Raw genomic sequence first — 19,350 nt, 5'->3', positions numbered from 1 at the left:
TCCTTTAAAAACAATGAATCTCATTGTTTAAATGAATATTCCATTGGGGTGCCTGCCTGCGTGGCTCAGCTGGTTAGGTCTCCAACTCTTGGTATCAGCTCAGGTTTTGATCTGAGGGTTGTGCGATCAGGCCCCACTCCATGATGGGCGTGGCGCCTACTTAAAAAAAGAATTAAATGGAGCACCTGGGGGGCTCAGGCCAGGATCCCAGGGTCTTGCCTCAGGCTCCCTGCTCACTGTGCTCCCTCTGCCTGCCACCCACCCGCCCCCACCCGACTTGTGCTGACAAATAAGATCTTAAAAAAAAAATCTGTCATCAGTTTCTCCTAGTCCTTGAGATGAAAGCTGTAGCGATTCTAGCTGTGGGCCTCTGCTCCACCTGCAAAGTTGGGCTGTCCTATCACTCTGGTTTCAGCTCAAAAAACACCTCTTAAGGGAGGTCGTCCTATCCCTAACAGCCCTTACCACCACGTGATCCCAGTATCATCTTTTTTCATGACTTTTGACTTGTTTTCTTGGTTCTTTAAAGTGTTTGTTCTTACTTGTTTACCCTTGTTTAAGGCTGGCCTCTGGACTGGAACACAAACCCCGTAAGAGCAGAGACCTCGTCCAGCCACTCCATCAAACTTCCTGTGCCTAAACCAGTGCCTGGAACACAGAAGTCCCTCCACTGACAAATGTGTAACACAGTGGGGCTACGTGCTCACCTCCTGCTCCCTACCTCCCTCAGCACCCTCCTGGCTGAGTAAGAGGACATCCGTTCCTCATGGACCCTCCAGAGAACCCAGCATAGCTTCCTATCTCGAAGCACAGGGTATACTATGGGACTTCCAAGTGACCTCTTGGCACTTGGTTTGAGCTGATGAGAACCTCCCAAGAGCCACAGCATCACGGCCCCACAGGCCTGCCTCCCCTCAGCCGGACTCAGCCTGTATTCCCTCTCTCCCCTTAGGAAGGGTGTTCACTGTCCCACAGAGCAGTTTAGAAGACCTGGGCTTCCATCCTTGCCTTCAGATAAAAGGCTGAGGTCTCTGCCATGACACTGCTTTAATCCATGTCAAGTAACCTGTGTAGGTGAGCATGCTGGCCTTGGCCCATGACCCTGCCTTACCTCAACATCCCTCATGAATTTATGTCTGTTCATTATAAAGAAACCATTAGCCCAGGGTGGAAAACTTCTCAGAACAACCTGCATCTAAATTGCTATGATCCAAAACAGTGTCAGTCATGTTTGCAGGAGCCCCGGCCCCCACGATGTGAGGCCTGAACAGCGAGTGCACACCCCTTGCAAAACAAATGGCCCTCCACTTCCCCAAGCCCACTAGTCCTCACCTCAATGCTACCTTTCTGCACTCCGCATTCAAGGGAGAAGCAAACAAAAAGCTGTAAAAAGGCAGTTTTTAAGGTGTAGAGAGGTTAGCGTAAGTTTAGCCCAAGACCATAAATATAAACACGCTCATGTTTCTGACAATGGATCCAAGGCCCCCAAAGATCTCATTAGCACCACAAAGCTCTAGTGATGGGACCCAACATGCCAGGAGCATTGCCAACAACGCTGCACTGAAACACATTCTCCAAGTTCTGAAGACCCTCCAGTGACTCCAAGCACAAAGAACCTTCTTTGGCAGGAACCCCCTACCCCCAATGCCCTGCTCAAGGTTGGGGAGCTACAGAAGACACAAGCAAGCCTGGCGCACAGGGCAGTGCGGGCTGGTTGTGGTGCACCTGCAGGGGGAATTCGACTGATCTTCCAGTTCACTAGTCCCTTCTTCAGCTGCCTCTAACCTCCTGTTAGGTCTATTTACTAACCTTTAAATCTTAGTCATACTTTCCTGTTGTAGATTTTTCGTTAATTTCTTATGAACTGTATGTGGAGCTCCGTAACTTACCTCTTTGCTTTAATGTATCAATCAGCTAAAATCTCTGATAACTCCAAAACCGCAGTCTCTGGTGGGTCCGTCACCCTGCCTGGTCCTGTCTGTCAGGGTACCTGGTAAGCGGACTCAGCATCAGGCACGGTGTGTGACAGGATGTGGGTTGGTAACAAAGCAAGCCAGTCTGGCTAGCGTAGGCTGCAGGGACATCTCTGAGCTGCATGTGGCCTTTGCAGAGGTGTACAAACCAATGAACAATAGCCAGAAGGAACAAAGGCCTTGTCCCTCTATCCGACCAAGAGTCTCTGGGGCTGAAGACCTCTGTGTCCTTGTCTGAACCCTCTAGTATATCTCCTTACCAGCCCAGTCCTACAGTGAAGATGGCAACAGGACACAGCAATTCTACATTCTAGAAGCTCATTCTGTAGCTTCTCAGAGAAGAGGACCATGTGTCCTCAGCTGAGGTCTACCACCTCTTAGAGGAGGAGCCTTGGGGCTTGCAGACTGCCAGCTCCAGGCCTCCTTCCTCTGGGGGGGGGACTCCGCCCTCTTGGCCAGATGGGCAGTGCTGGTTTTTACAAGAAGGGCAAGTCACTGCTGTGCTTCCTGCCTAGGACTGGCCATGGGGCTCAGCTATAAACACCACAGCTTGTTACACGTTGACAGTTTCAATCATGTTCCCCAAATGGACTCCTGGCTCAGGCCTTTGCACTGTTCCTCTGAGCATTCTGCCTCCAAATGGCCACACAGCTCGCCCCCTCCTTCACTCAAGCCTCTTCCCGGATGTCACCTTCCCACAGCATCCACTGAAATTAGCACATTTTGGAAATTGGCACATTTTGTCCCTGCATCCTTATTTTTGTCTTACCACCGATCACATCTCACGATGCACACCCCGTCTCACGGGATGCAGGCCAGCGACAGCGAGGGCTTATGTACCAGCACCTAAACAAGCCCTGACCCATAGTGGTGCTCACCAAGTACTTGCTGAATGGAAGGATAAACATCGGAGGGGGGCCCTTCTTGACAGAACAATGGCTATAGATGCTCTCCACCCTCACCACCCGCTCTGGCTGTCCCCATCTAAGTGAGCATCTCACACAAAGGGGCCTGACCCAGTTCTCTCTGAGGAAAGAGTGAAAGGATAGGCTTCTGCCACCAGGCCAGGCTGCTCAGCCTCCACATCCCAAATCCTTGTGGGATGGAGACATACAACCAAGGGTGACAGGGGTGCACCGAAGTTCCAGCTCTCACTGGGAGGGAAAGGCTCTCATGGGCTAGGAGCTATCAGAGTAGTACTTGGGTAAAGCACAGCCAGACAGCAGAGTCAGGAGCAGTTCATCCTGTCATAGAAGTCCCAGGCAGAGGCTGAGGACTGTGACACAACAGACTCCAGAGTCCCTGGTGTGGGCCTACCTCTGTGGAGAGGAAGAGCTGCCCTTATGTGAGCCCAGAAGGATCCTCACAAGAACCAGTGGTCCCAGGAGCCAACACCTTCATGACAGTGCAGCCCCACAACACAGTGGCCACTGAGGCTCTGACTACCGACCCTTGTCTTTTCTAACTCAGCCCAATCCTTCCCCGATGGGCCCACTGGGAGGGCTAATCCCATGTCTTTTCTGCCTCCCTAGTCACTGTGTCCACTAGTCCCCAGCCTCTCTTTACCCATTCTCGGAGCAGCTCTGGACCTTAGACTGTAGAACATTAAAATAATGTGGACCTGCTAGGGTGGAGGAGACCACAGTCCCCAAGCTCCCCTTGGTGTTTCTCACCCCCAGGAAGCTTCAGGCTGCAATGTTCCACAAAATGAACTCTTCCCTTGGGGGGAGGGGTCCGGGATGCACGCGGTGACGGCCTATGGGGCTTGGCCACATGAAAAGGCTCCCGCTAAACCATCCTCCCTCAGCGCCTCAGCCTTTACCTTAACCGGCCCCCAGGACAGATGCCTCATCAGGTCTGCCTGAGTGAAGAATAATGCATTTGGCCTGCCCCAAACCCCCACCGAGCCCTGGGGCTCCCCAGAGGGTCTGCCTGTCCTGAACTCCTGAATGTGGGCAGACTCAGGGCGCTGCCACCACTCTCCCCTCAGAGGTCTGGGCACCACCCCCAGGGAAGAATCTCAGGCCAGCAGAGCCCTGGCTGTGGGGACAGGAAGGTATTGCTGGGTGGAGAACAGGAAAGGCAGGTGCAGAGACCTTCCAGGCTCTGGGGAGCAGTACTGCTTCTCACCCCACTTGTATACCACTTTAGAAAACACGTCCCCTCACCTTGCAAGGCTGGCTTTCCAGGCTCCCTTCTTGCTGCCGGCACGACAGCTACCAGGGCTCGGTGCCCTTCCCTCACAGTGGAAGTGCAGCAGGGCAGCACTGGCCACCAGCAGCCATCTCGCCCCACCTGTGGCCGTGGACAGGGCCTCAGGCAGAAGTGAAGGAGGCCCTATAAAGCCAGGGAAGGAGTCCAGGCCAAGGCCAGAGTCCCCAGAGGTAGGTGGCCTTGTCAGTCTGGTTCCCCATCATCTGAAGACAGCTGGAGTCATGGTGGGCCACGGAAGCAGGGCAGGGACACCGCCCTTGCAAGTTCTTGGGTGATGAGCTCCTTTCTTCATGGTAGCTCCTGTGAGGACGTGCTGATCTTCGCAAGCACCTCAGCCCAGCAAGGACACAACCACACAAGATGGTAAAGGTGAGCCTGCTCTGGGGCCAACTCCAGGCTGCCACCACGTCACTGTCTTCCAATCTGCACCATCTTCCTGTTCCCATCTGCGCGACTGCTTAATAAAAGAAAAAAAAAAGCCTATTAACAGTGTTAGCTTAGCCAGAGAGCCCCAACTATTCTGAATTTCATTAGGCTCCTGACAGGCCATTTCATCTGTTTGGCTGTAAGAGTAACAGGGCCCCCTGAACTCAGGACAACTGGACAAAAGATGATGTGATGCGTCTCCTGTCACCAGATAGCAGCGATCCCAGTGAGAAGAGAAACCCAACAGCCAGAGCCCTTTGACTGCACCTGCCACAGCCAAGGTGGTTCTGGGCTACAGTGCAGTGAGGGGAAACTCAGACCCAGCCGGCCATATCCCGCATGGAAGGGGCAGTCAGGAGGACAAGGAACATGAGGGCAGAGTGCTGAGGAAGAGGGGCTGCACAGTGGGCAGAGCTCCAGGATATACAGAGGATCCCCTTGAGTCTGCGGCTGAGGACTCCATACCCGTGTGAAACAAACTATGCAAGAAGCCCAGGGCAGGAATTCCTGGAAAGGAGCAGAGGGGAAAGATCCTCAGAGCTCACACAGGGATGGTCCTACTTTGTGTTCCCACAAGCCACCATGGTAAAGCCTCCTAATTCAGAGCGTGTCAGGCAGAATCCTCAGAAGGGCATCGCCCCTAATAATGGGGCCAAATTACCTACAAACCGAAGACAGCAATGGACCCACCCTAATGCTGCTCAGAAGCAAGCCTCTAAAGGATCGGCTGATGCCAAGGAACTTAACTGTGAGCCAGACCCAGATTGACACTATTTGAAGGAATATAACAAAACCCAGCAACCAACAACATAAACTCACCATGTCCAGGATTCGATAAGGAAATGCCAGGTCTATCAGAGTCCAGCCAGGAGACAGAAACCACATGGTATTTTAAACAAGGGAAGTTTAGAATGAAGAATTATTAACTATTTATAAGGAGTTAACTGAAAGGAAACAAAAGAAACACTACAGAATATCTAATGGTAAAGGGGGGTACCCAAGGGAAGGATTCACACCTGGGAGGTGGGTGGTCACAGCCCACTGGATGGTGTAAAGTTCACTGGGCTGCCCTAGGCCAAACCTGGAGATGACCGACAACTACCTATGTGGACCGACAACTACCTATGTGGGCACCAATAAAACGAGCTGGGAGGCTGTGGGCAAAGGTGCTGATGAACTCATCAGAAAGCCACTAGAAGGCCAGATGAGGTCCCATAGAACTTGCCTGGCAGTGCCTGCCCCCTTCCAGACATACAGAGAGTAACAGGGCTGGCACCACAGGGGTGCTGCTAAATATGCAGCCAGGAAACTACCTGAAAAGATGCCAAAGAAACTTACTGGAGTGAGCTCCCATGCGTCCTGTGTGCCATCCTGTGTCAAGAACAGAAATAAGCAGAACACACAGAACTGGGAAGAGAGGCCCCTTCTCCAGCAACTGCATCAGTGAGTTTAGCATCAGGCTAGCTAATAAGGGAGAAAAATTCTAGCATCACAAGCAAGCAATGAAGTATGAACTAGTAACTGCTACACCAGGCATGTGAAAGAGAAGGAAACATGACCTATGACCCTAAGAAAGACCAGCCATTAGAAACTGACCTTGCAAAGGCAGACATATGAGAACTAGCACAGAAGGATGATGAATACTGTAAAAATGCTTCATATATTCAAGAAAGTAGAGGGAAACATGTGCATGATGGAGAGGAAAACAGAAGCTATAAAAAGATCTAAATGGGTTTTCTAGAGATGGTAAGAGTTTTATCTGAAATGAAAAAACATTGATATAGGATTAACATCAGATCAACAATGTAAAAGAAAAGGTCAAAGAGGGGGCGCCTGGGTGGCTCAGTTGGTTAAGCTACTGCCTTCAGCTCAGGTCATGATCCTGGAGTTCTGGGATCAAGTCCCACATCACACTCCCTACTTGGCAGGGAGTCTGCTTCTCCCGCTGACCTCTCTCCTCTCATGATCTCTCTCTCTCTCTCTCTCAAATAAATAAACAGAATCATTTAAAAAGAAAAAAAAAGAAAAGCTCAAAGAATTTAAAGACATAGCAATTGATATGACTCAAAATAAAGTACACAAACACACACACACACACATAAATAAAGCACACAGGTAAACAAGAAACATCAAACACTACCAAGCAGACCAATGTGCATAAACTAAATCCCAGAAATAGAAAAGCAAAAAGGAGACAAAAACACTATCTGAAGAAATAAAGCAGAATTTCCCAAATGATCACAACTATAAACTTATAGAACCAAGAAGCTCAGTAAAACCCAAAGGAGCATAAACCTGGAGACTACCAGCAAGGTATATCATAATCAAGTTGTTAAAAACCAGTGTCAAAGAAAAAATATCTTTAAAGAAGCTGGGTTTTGATCAGGGAAGTACAAATAAAAACCACAGTGATGGGGCGCCTGGGTGGCTCAGTGGTTTAGGCCTCTACCTTCGGCTCAGGTCATGATCTCAGGGTCCTGGGATCGAGCCCCACATCGGGCTCTCTGCTCGGCGGGGAGCCTGCTTCCCCCTCTCTCTCTGCCTGCCTCTCTGCCTACTTGTGATCTCTCTCTGTCTATCAAATAAATAAATAAAAAATCTTTAAAAAACAAAACATAAACAAAACAAAACAAAACAAAACCACAATGAGATACCACCTCACACCAGTCAGAATGGCTAAAATTAACAAGTCAGGAAATGACAGATGCTGGCGAGGATGCAGAGAAAGGGGAACCCTCCTACACTGTTGGTGGGAATGCAAGCTGGTGCAACTAATCTGGAAAACAGCATGGAGGTTTCTCAAAAAGTTCAAAACAGAGCTACCCTGAGACCCGGCAATCACACTACTGGGTATTTACCCTAAAGATACAAATGTAGTGACCCAAAGGGTCTGAATGTTTATAGCAGCAATGTCCACAATAGCCTAAAGGTCTGAATGTTTATAGCAGCCATGTCCACAATAGCCAAACTATGGAGAGAACCTAGATGTCCATCAACCGATGAATGGATAAAGAAGATGTGGTATACATATACAATGGAATACTATGCAGCCATCAAAAGAAAGGAAATCTTGCCCTTTGTGACGATATAGATGGAACCAGAGGGTATTATGCTTAGCAAAATAAGTTAATCAGAGAAAGATAACTACGATACGATCTCCCTGATATGAGGAAGTCGGGAAGCAACATGGGGCGTTTGGGGGGTAGAAAAATAATAAATGAAACAAGATGGGATCAGGAGGGAGACAAACCATAAGAGACTCTTAATCTCACAAAACAAACTGAGGGTTGCGGCGGGGAGGAGGTTAAGGAGAGGGTGGTTGGGTTATGGACATTGGGAAGGGTATGTGCTATGGTGAGTGCTGTAAAGTGTGTAAACCTGGTGATTCACAGACCTGTACCCCTGGGGCTAATAATACATTATATGTTAATAAAAAATTTTTAATATATATTTTTTATTTTATACATGTATATATAAATATGTATATATCCACATATATTTATAATATATATTTATATATATGTACAAATACATATATATATATGGAGCCGGGCTTTGAAAGAGCACATTATGTATGGATCCAGCCTTGGATCCTGCTGTGCAGCTCTGCGACTACTGCTCGCTGCTGCCAAAATGTCACTGGAGCCTTCAGCAGACAGGAAATCTAGCAGATGAGATGGTGGACATCATGAAAGTCAATAGAAGGTGTTGGAAAGACATCAGAAGCTGAGTTAGACAACTGTGAAGAAAGGCTGCAGGTAGGAGCATCCCAATTTGAAAAAAGTGCTGTCAAGCTGAAGAGAAAATATTGGTGGAACAACTGCCAGATGTGGACAACAGGGACTGGCGCTGTGGCAGCAGCCATCTTCATCATCACCGCCATCGTGTGGAATGCTCCCCCCTAAGAAGAAACAATGAAATTCCAGCCTGCTGTTCAAGAGCCCTCTTTAAGACGCTTGACTTAACCTGATGTATCTCGAGCATGCCACTGTTCTTCCTGAAGTGATTGTTTTCTGTTGTTACTGTAAAGTTTAATTTCTAGGAAGCATGCCTTTGTTTTCATAAGCACTCCAAAGTTGAAGTGCGGCTGCCGGGCCCACACCTGGCCAGGCGCCTTCACAGACTGCCAAGTGGCTGATGAAGAGCATCTCTTAAGTTACAGAGTGTCATTACCTAGAAGTAATGTTGTCTCATTAACTGCCATTACTTCCAGTCAATGGAATTTGTTCCAAGTTAGTTCTCCCAGTCATACGACATTTTCAGAACCATATTCTAAACCTTCAGGTAGGGGCGACTGGGTGGCTCAGCGGGTTAAGCCTCTGCCTTTGGCTCAGGTCATGATCTCACGGTCCTGGGATCCAGCCCCATCTGGTTCTTTGCTCAGCGGGGAGCCTGCTTCCTCCCCTCTCTCTCTCTCTTTCTCTCTCTCTCTCTCTCTCTGCCTGCCTCTCTGCCTTCTTGTGATCTCTGTCTGTCAAATAAATAAAATCTTTAAACAAAACAAAACAAAACAAAACATCTTTATAGAAGTATGGCTGTGACCAAGGTTTCTATTTTGCCAAAAAGTTAAATGCCAGTACAATGTTATTAAGTCTGTTCCTGACAGATAAAATTAAAAAAAAAAATGACAAATGGAACTTAAGGTGCCCTTTAGAATTAAAATTATATTGTATGTGAACCTACTTCCTAACAGGACTTTTTTGCCTTTGGAATGCTGCAGGTGGTCCAGCTCCCCTTCTGAGTCCATATTTCTCCCAGCGGTAAGAGAAGGTTTAAGCTAGACTGCGACCATCTCATACGTAGAGACTGAGCTCTACCCAACAGTTTGGATAGCTGCGGACTCCAGTAGGTTTATAATAATTATGTGAACAACAATTTTATAGCCTTCAAGTAAGACCATCTGTGAACTGGTCCATCTGTGAACTGGCCCAGTCCCCAGAGACAATAGCTTTTTGGAGTATGTTTCCTTTTTTTTTTTTTTTTTTTTAAAATGCCCTAATTTTATTTACAAATACACCGAGTATACCGAATTCGAGTTCAATCAATTTTTCAAAAAGACTGCACCTCTTAAAATGCTCCTTTTCACATACATTTAATGGATTAATGAAAACACCCTTATTTCTTTCTATTCAAAAAAATAAAGGGCAGCAGGGATGCCTGGGTTTCTCAGTTGGTTAAGCATCTGCCTTTAGCTGCCTTCAGTTCATGATCCCAGAATCCTGGGACTGAGTCCCACACTGGGCTCTCCGCTCAGTGGGGAGCCTGCTCCCAGAGCCTGCTTCTCCCTCAGCCTGCCACTCCCCTCTTGGGCGCTCTGACAAATAAAAATCCAAAAAAAAAAAGGTGCACCAAATCCAGATCCTAAGTACAAAGTCATCATAATTAGTAACTGCCACTTGTTTTCCAGTGAAATGGCAAGTTCTTCCCAGGTCCTCCTTATAGTGTCTCCCATAAACTACAGAGGTTGTGAACCTCCAAACACTCTGTCCCAACACAGTGCTGTTGGAAGTTCTGTGGTCTCTAACACAGTAGAAATGTTTGTTTCCTATTTTTATCCTATTCTACTTCCTTAATATGTCTTCTAAATTATTTTATGCTTTCAATTAGGCATTAGTCAGGGGTAGGTGACTCTTTTCACAGAAGACAGCTAACCAGAGACACTTTCTTCGAGGTCACAGACTATCTGCACAAGATGCTGCTTTGGAAATAGCTTTGTCATCTGACAGACTTGTGTGAGACTTTCATCACCAGGGTATGTGACTTACAGGTGGGAATTCAAGTAGGAATGAACATAGGCAAGGAGGCACTAAGGGAGAAATACAGAGATAGCACCCTTCTGGCACACTGTTACTGGAGGATTCTCATACTCTTGATCGGACGCTAGCATGTGACTTACAAAGCAACAACAGTTCGGGTGCACCAGGACATGGGGCTCAGTTTAATAAGAGTTTCCCCGACATCACTGAAACGATATAATGTTGAAGACATGCCCTGCAGGGTGCCCAGCTGTGAGAAGGAAGCAGAGGTCAACGTCAGGCCATTAGCCCACCCTCGGGTCGGGGGCTCTGAGTGGGGTCTGGCTCTGAAACCTTGGTGCTCCCTCTTTGGCTGATGCCCAGTCAGTCCCATGTAAGCTGCTGGCTCCTGCATTAACCCAAGGGTACCTCATTTCCATCTATGTATTCAGTGAGGAACTTGCCCAGTGTAATGAACTGAACAAAGTGTTATAAACGTGAAAAAAAGCACATTATGGATAGATAAATAAAGGTAAGAACCACAAGTAATTTCTGCTCTAAGCTGGAGGAAAATGGAATGACATCTATAAAACACTAAAAGAAAAGGAAGAAAAGGTGTCACCAGGAATTCTTTTAATCTATCAAAAATATCTTTCAAAAATAAAAGCATCAAACTGTCATTTTTCAGTCTGGCATGTGAGGTATTTGGAAGCGGTCACTACTGTCCTTACAACAAAAGAGTAAACAAATTGAAAAACAATTCATTTTAGATCCATCAGAGAACTTAAGTAATAGGATAAAATACTACCCAAACAATCAGAGGAACAGGCAAATACAGAAAATTACAACTTACTGGAGCAGATGCCTGGGGCACAAACAGGGCAGGAAAAAGCAAAGTATAACTGATAAATCACTGAGGTTCAATGTGGACAGGTTCAAATTAATAAATTTAGGGAAGGCCCATTAGGGGGACCCAGGTACTTCTGTGAGTTTTACCTGCCAGGTTATCACAGTGAAGGTCAGAGAACAAAACCCCTCAGGCTTCAGGCAGGGGAAGGAGAAAACAAGCCACTTAGAGATACATCCAGAACGTTCTGTTCTTTAACAAGGCCTGTCCTCAGGGGAAATTGTTTTACCAGAGCCTAGCTTACTGGGATTTGCCAGAACCTGCCTGACCTATGGAAAGGAAAATATCCTACTCCAGTCCCCTCTGCCTTCCAGTTTCACCTAAGAGGGGCAAAACCCCAAACCCAAAGCACTTGTGAAGGTCACAGGCCAGGGGCACAAGGTCCCTAAAAGACTGAGACCTAACCACAGAACTAGAGATCACCTTTTTTTTTTTTTTTAAAGATTTTAGTTTAAAGTCATCTCTATACCCAACATAGGGCTTGAACCTATAGCTCTGAGATCAAGAGTCATAGGTTTCACCGAGCCAGCCAAGCATGCCTACAGATCACTTCTAACATCAAGAGGGCTCCTGTCTAATAAATGGGGCATACAACTACAGAACTGCACCTCTCAGACCTTACGTAAGAAATCTTTAGCGAAACGCAAGGACAAAGAGACAAAAACAAGGACACCAGAGTAAATTTTAGCTCTGACACCTACTGATACAGCAAACAGGAAACAAAGCCGAACTCCTAGCTAGGTAAACATAAAACCTCACACGAGGGCATACACATCTCAAGTCCCTTTTACCCACTACATCACATCTAGCTATCAAAAAATCCCAAAGCATACTGAAATAACGAACAGATTTGAAGACACTGAGCAAGCAGAGAACCCCACTCAGGTATGGCAGAGATGCTAGAATTACTTCACAAGGAATTTAAAGCAACTATCACTAATATGCTAGAACTCTAATGGCAAAAGTGGCCAATATGCAAAGAGAGGTAATGTATGCAGGGCGATGGACATTCCAAAGAAGAATCCAAAGGAAATGCTGGCAACAACAACAAAAAAACTGTAACAGAAATGAACGCTGCGATGGACTCATCAATACACTAGACACAGCCAAGGAAAGAATCAATGAGCTGGAAGAAATACAAATACAACTTTCAAAACTGAAATGCAAAAAGAAAAAGGATACGACAGAGTATCTAAAATACATGGGACAATTACACAAACATGTAATCGATCTGCAGTAAAAACAGAAGATGACAAACAGAAAGGAAGAGGAGAAATATGTGACCCAACAATGAGACTTTTCCAAAATTAATAACAGAGGGCAAACCACAGAAACTCACAGAATACCAAATATACATAAAAATTATAAATATAAAAAAACTGTACCTAGGCATACCATATTCAAGCTGCAGAAAAATCAAAGACAAAAAGAAAATCATAAAAGAATGCAGTAGGGGAGAAGTTTCACCTACAGAGGAGCAAGAATAAGCAGCATATTGGCCTTCTAATCAGAAACCATTCAAGCAAGAGACTGGAAGAAATATTTAAGGTGTTGAAGGAAAAAAATATCTAAAGAGAAATAAAGACTTTAGAAGATGAACAAAAAGGAATTTGTCACAGGGTAGAGGTACCTACCAAGAAATGTTATAAGATTTTTTGAAAAAATATTTTATATTATAAAAGCCACCCCAACTTTTTAAAGATTTTATTTGAGAAAGACAGAGATATTGACAGACACAGTAAGAGCACGAGCAGGGAGCCTGACACAGGGCTTAATCCCAGGACCCTGGGATCATGATCTGAGCCAAAGGCAGACACCTAACCAAATAAGCCACCCAGGTGCCCCATGTTACAAGACTTCTTGAGAGGGAAACAGACATAAGTTAGAAACAAATCTACACAAAGAAGAGTGTTAGAGAAGGAATAAATGGGGGTTAAATATTTTCTTTAAGATTTCATTTATTTATTTAACACAAAGAGAAAAAGCACACAAGCAGGAGGAGAAGCAAAGGGAGAGGCAGAAGCAGGCTCCCCCCCAAGCAGAGAGCCCAGTGCAGGACTTGATCCCAGGACCCTGAGATCATGACCTAAGCCAAAGGCAGACACTTGACTGAGCCACCCAGGCATCCCTATTTTTCTTACTCTTAACTGACCAAATTCTTAACAGTTCGCTCAAAATAATAATTTCAACAATGTACACAGTAACTGTAGCTTCAATACAGTGAAGTAAATGATAGTAATGTCGTAAGGGCAAGAGGAAGGAATTGGGGATATTCTGTTATCAGGTAACTGCACTACCCTTGAAATGGCATAACATGACTTGAAAGTGGACTCAGAAGTGGACTTCGATTAGCTGTAAACACATACTGTGAATTTAAGAGCAAACACTTAAAAAGAGTTTTTTTTTTCTTTTAAGTACAATTGATAATGCTAAGAGAGAGGAAAAATATAATCTATAAATGTTCAGTTAAAGTCAGAGAAAGCAGAAAGAGTGGAATACAAAATCAAAACCAAATGCAATGGATAAAAAACAGAAACGATTATGGCAGTTATTAATCTAACTGTATTCATAAACACTTTAAATGTCAATGGTCTATATGCATATTTTCAGCCCACAAAACTATGAAAAAAATACATGGGGGTTAAAGAACATTCTACTAAAGAATGAATGAGTTAACCAAGAAATTAAAGACAAAGAAATTAAAGAAGAATTTTAAAAATACATGGAAGCAAGTGAAAATGGAAAGACAGCTCACAACCTTTGCGATGCAGCAAAGGCAGTCCTAAGAGGGAAGCATACTGCAATACAGGCCTACCTCAAGAAGCAAAAAAGTCTCAAATATACAACCTTTACTTTTGGTCCCAGGCTGATACTGAAGGTTTTCTAGCTCTTTCCTAAAGGAGCTAAAAAAGGAACAGCAAATAAAGCCTAAAGCCAGCAAAAGAAGGGAAATAATAAAGATCAGAGCAGAAATAAATGATAAAGAAACAAAAAAATCCAGTAGAACAGAACAACAAAACTAAGAACTGGTTCTGTGAAAGAACTATATCTGATAACTCCCTAGCTAGACTTATCAAAAAGAAAAAAGATCCAAATAGATAAAATCATTAACGAAAGAGAAATCAAGACCAACACCATAGAAATACAAGTATAAGAGAATACTACAGGGGTGTCTGGTGGCTGAGTCTGTAAAGCGCCTACCTTTGGCTCAGGTCATGATATTGGGGTCCTGAGATCGAGCCCCACATCAGACTCCCTACTCAGTGGGAAGCTTGTTTCTCTCTCTCTCTCTCTGCACAACCCCCACTTGTGTTCTCTTTCTCTCAAATAAATCAATAAAATCTTAAAAAAAAAAAAAAAGAGAATACTATGAAAAATTATATGCTACCAAACTGGGAAACCTGGAACACATGGACAGATTCCTAGGAACTTATAAACTACCAAAACTGAAACAGGAATAAATAGAAAATTTGAACATATAACCAGCAAAGAAATTGAATCAGTAATCAAAAATCTCCCAACAAATAAAAGTCCTGGGCCAGATGGCTTTCCCGGAATCCTACCAGACATTTTTTTTTTTAAAATTTAGACTTACTTAGTTGCTTACTTTACTTATTTATTTCAGAGAAACTGAGAGATCCCAGGACCATGGGACCATGACCCTAGCTGAGGGCAGACAAAATTTAAAAAGCCACCCACGTGCCCCTCTACTCTACATTTGAAGAAGAGTTAAAACAGTCTTCTCAAACTGTTCCAAAAAATACAAATGGGAGGAAAACTTCCAAACTCCTTCTACAAAGCCAGTATTACCTTGATTCCAAAACCAAAAACCCTACTACGGGAATTACAGGCCAATAACCCAGATGGACACAGATGCAAAAATATTCAGTAAGATACTAGCAATCAAGTTCAACAGTACATTCAAAGAATTATCCAACACAATCCAGTGGGACTCATTCCTCGGCTGCAGGGGTGGTTTAATATTCACAAATCAATCAATGTGATATACCATGTTAACAAAAGAAAGGATAAGAACCATGCAGTCCTGTCAATTGAGGCATAAAAAACATCTGACAAAATACAGCATCCTTTCGGGATAAAAACCCTCAACAGGGGCGCCTGGGTTGCTCAGTGGGTTAAGCCTCTGCCTTCAGCTCAGGTCATGATCTCAGGGTCCTGGGATCGAGCCCCGCATCGGGCTCTCTGCTCAGCAGGGAGCCTGCTTCCTCCTCTCTCTGCCTGCCTCTCTGCCTGCTTATGATCTCTGTCTGTCAAATAAATAAATAAAATCTTAAAAAAAAAAAAAACCCTCAACAAAGTAAGGGTAAATGGAACATACCTCAACATTTTAAAGGCCATATACAAAAGACCCACAGATAATATCATCCTCAATGGGGAAAAACTGAGAGCCTTCCCCCTACAGTAAGGAACAAGACAAGGGTGTCCACTATCATCACTAGTATTAAACATAGTACTGGAAGTCTTAGCCTCAATAACCAGACAACAAAGAAAATAAAAGGCATCCAAACTGGCAAGGAAGAAGTCAAACTTTCATGATTTACAGAGGACATGGTACTCTGTAGAAAATATTAAAGATGCCACCAGAAAATTGCTAGAACTGATATATAAATTCAGCAGGATAAAGTCGCAGGATATAAAACCAATGCATATATCTATACACCGATAAAAAAGCAGCAGAAAAAGAAATCAAGGAATCAATCCCATTTGCAATTGCATCAAAAATGAGATATCTAGGAATAAATCTTAACTAGCTAAATAAAAGATTTGTACTCAGAAAACTACAGAACAGTTATGAAAGAAACTGAAGAGGACACAAAGAAATGGAAAAACATTTCATGCTCATGGACTGGAAGAACAAACATCGTTTAAATGTCTTTATTACCCAAAGCAACCTACACATTTAATGCAATCTCCATCAAAATACAATCAGCATATTTCACAGAGCTAGAACAATCCTAAAATTTATATGGAACCCCAAAAGACTCTAAATAGCCAAAACAATTCTGAAAAAGAAAAACAAAACTGGCGGCATCATGATTCTGGATTTCAAGCTATTTTACAAAGCTACAGTCATCAAGACAGTATGGTACTGGCACAAAAACAGACACATAGCTCAATGGAGCATAAAACCCAGAAATGGACCCACAACTATATGGGCAACTAATCTTCAACAAAGCATCAAAGAACAGCCAATGACAAAAAAGTCTTTTAAACAAATGGTGTTGGCAAAACTGAACAGCAACATGCAGAAGAATGAAACTGGACCACTTACACCATACATAAATTCAAAATGAAGGAAAAACATTAATTCTGAGACAGGAAATCATCAAAATCCTAGAGGAAAACACACGCAGAAACTTCTTTAACCTTGGTCGTAGCAACTTCTTACTAGACACATCACCACAGGCAAGGGAAACAAAAACAAAAAATGAATTATTAGGACTTCATCAAGATAACAGCTTCTACACAACAAAGGAAACAATCAACAAAACTAAAAGGCAGCCTATGGAATGGGAGAAGATACTTGCACATAAAGAGTATCTGCTAAAGGATTAGTATACAAAAATCTACAAAGAATTTATCTAATTCAACACCCAAAAAACCAATAACCCAGTTGATAAATGGGCAGAAGACATGAATAGAGTTTTCCAAAGAAGATATCCAGATGGTTAAAAGACACCTGAAAAGATGCTCAACATCACTCATCATCAGGGAAATACAAATCAGAACCACGATGAGATACCACTGGTCAGAATGGCTAAAGTTAACAACACAGGAAACAACAGGTGCTGGCTAGGATTTGGAGAAAGGGGAACTCTCCTGCACTGTTGACGGGAATGCAAACTGGAACAGCTATGCTGGAGAACAGCATGGAGGTGCCTTAAAAGGCTAAAAATAGAATTACCCTGGATCTAGCAATTGCACTACAGAGTATGTACCAAAAGGATACAAAAATACAGATCCAAACGCCCCAATGTTTATAGCAGATTATCAATAATAGCCAGACAATGGTGAGAGTCCAAATGTCTACCAACAGATAAGTGGATAAAAAAGATGTGGTCTATATGTACAATGGACTATTACCCAGCCAACAAAAGATGGAATCTTGCCATTTGCAACAACATGGATGGAGTCAGAGTGTTTAATGCTAAGTGAATTAAGTCAGTCAGAAAAACACAAATACCATATGATCTCATGTGTATTGGATTTAAGAAAGAGATGAACATAAAAGAAAGGGAAAAAGAAAAACTGGAGAGAGAGGAAATAAGCCATAAGGTATTCTTTTTTTTTTTTTTTTAAGATTTTATTTTTATTTGACAGAGAGAGATCACAAGTAGGCAAAAGGCAGGCAGGCAGAGCAGGCAAAGCAGGGGCTCCCTGCTGAGCAGAGAGCCCGATGTGGAGCTCGATCCCAGGACCCTGGGATCATGACCTGAGCCAAAGGCAGAGGTTTTACCCACTGAGCCACTCAGGCGCCCCACTATAAGGTATTCTTAATGACAGAGAACAAACTGAGGGTTGATGGAGGGAGGTAAGAGAGAGATGGGCTAGAAGGGTTGATGGCTAAAGAAGGCACCTGTTATGATGAGCCCCAGATGTTGTACCTAAGTGAGGAAGCATTGAATTCTACTCCAGAAACCAGTATTGCACTGTATGTAAATTACCTAAAATTTAAATAAAAAGTAATTAATTAATTAATGAAAAAGTCAATAGTCTAAATACACCACTTAAAAGACAGAGACTGTCAAGGGCACCTGACTGGCTCAGTTGGAAAAGCATGCAACTCTTGATCTCAGGATTGGTCATAAGTTGAGCCCCCCAATGGGCACAGAGATTATTTAAATAAATAACTTTTTTTTAAAAAACAGACTGTTAGAGTCCATCAAAATACACTACTCAATTAAATATATGATGTCTTCAAGAAACCCACTTTATTTCATTTATTTTATTTTTTAAGAAAGAGAGAGAGAGCACAAGTAGAGGGTGGGGAAGCACTGAAGGAGGGAGACAGAGAGAATCCAAAGCAAGCTTCAGGCTCAGCACAGAGCCTGACATGGGGCCAGAGCTCACAACCAAAATCATGACCTGAGCCTAAATCAAGATTCAGATGCTTAATCAACTGAGCCACACAGTTGGACCACTGCTCTTTGAGCAAGACCCCACAAATGGAAGATCCAGAGAGACCCACTCCTTCCTCCTCTGGGAGGAGTGGCGCAGGAGCGCACTGCAGGGATCTTCTGGGTATGGAGACTCCAAATGGGGCTGTGTGCCAGAGAGAGAAATGCTTGGTAACAGGCTGGGTGAGCTCGAAGTGCGGCCAGAGACCAGAGAGACAGGAGTGATTAGATGGTTTTCTCTGAGGGCACACTGAGAAATGGGGCCCTGAGCTCTCAGCAACTACAGGGCTGGAAATTGGGAGGCCATCTTCATTCCCGTCCTCCAAAGCTGAACAGAAAGTGTTCAGGGAACAAAAGCTACCAAGGGCGAACCCGAACAGATTACTTAGCCTGGCCCTTTGTAAGAGTGGTACAATTCCACCTCGGGCAAAGACATTTGAGAATCACTGCAACAGGCCCCTCTCCCAGAAGATGAGCAAGAACATCCAGCCAAGACCGAGTTTACAGATCAATGAGAACTGCAGAACTCCAGAGCTAGGGGAAAGCAACACATAGACTTCGTGGCTTTTTCCCCATGAACATTTAGTCTTTCAAGGTTAAATTTTTTTAATTTTATTTTTTCTTATTCTGTATTTTTAAATTTGTCCTCTTTCCTATTTTAACGTTTTTTAACTATTTTACCTTACCAATGTCCATTTAAAAATCTTTTAAAATTTTCATTTTTATAGTCATATTTTATCCCTTTATTGTATTTAACCTTGTTTTTTGTAAACATATCGGTTTTTTTTTCTTTAAAATTTTGGGATACAATTTCTTCTAATAGATCAAAATATACCCTAAATCTAGCACATGGTTTGTTCTAATCTCCAGCCTAATCACATTCTTTCCTCTATTTTTTTCTTTTTTCAACCTTATTATTTATTTATTTATTATTTATTTGATAGACAGAGATTACA

At 43.7% G+C, this 19,350-nt stretch overlaps 1 protein-coding gene across 2 annotated transcripts in view; it reads right to left on the bottom strand.

Moving 5' to 3' along the window:
* DNASE1 (deoxyribonuclease 1) overlaps positions 1-19,350 on the bottom strand; it is a 53,150-nt gene that overhangs the window by 7,959 nt on the left and 25,841 nt on the right. The window contains exon 2 of one of the 2 annotated variants that reach the window (XM_044233718.1): positions 4,142-4,644. The gene's annotated coding sequence lies outside the window, so the exon portion shown is untranslated. Of the gene's footprint in view, positions 1-1,889; positions 1,935-4,141; positions 4,645-19,350 lie in introns of those variants that run through there. The other variant, XM_044233719.1, reaches the window with a different exon arrangement.

This window comes from Neovison vison, chromosome 14 (assembly GCF_020171115.1).
Source record: "Neovison vison isolate M4711 chromosome 14, ASM_NN_V1, whole genome shotgun sequence".
Lineage (NCBI taxonomy): Eukaryota > Metazoa > Chordata > Mammalia > Carnivora > Mustelidae > Neogale > Neogale vison.
Note: the sequence above shows the minus strand (reverse complement) of the source record. Positions and strands in the feature narration are given on the sequence as shown.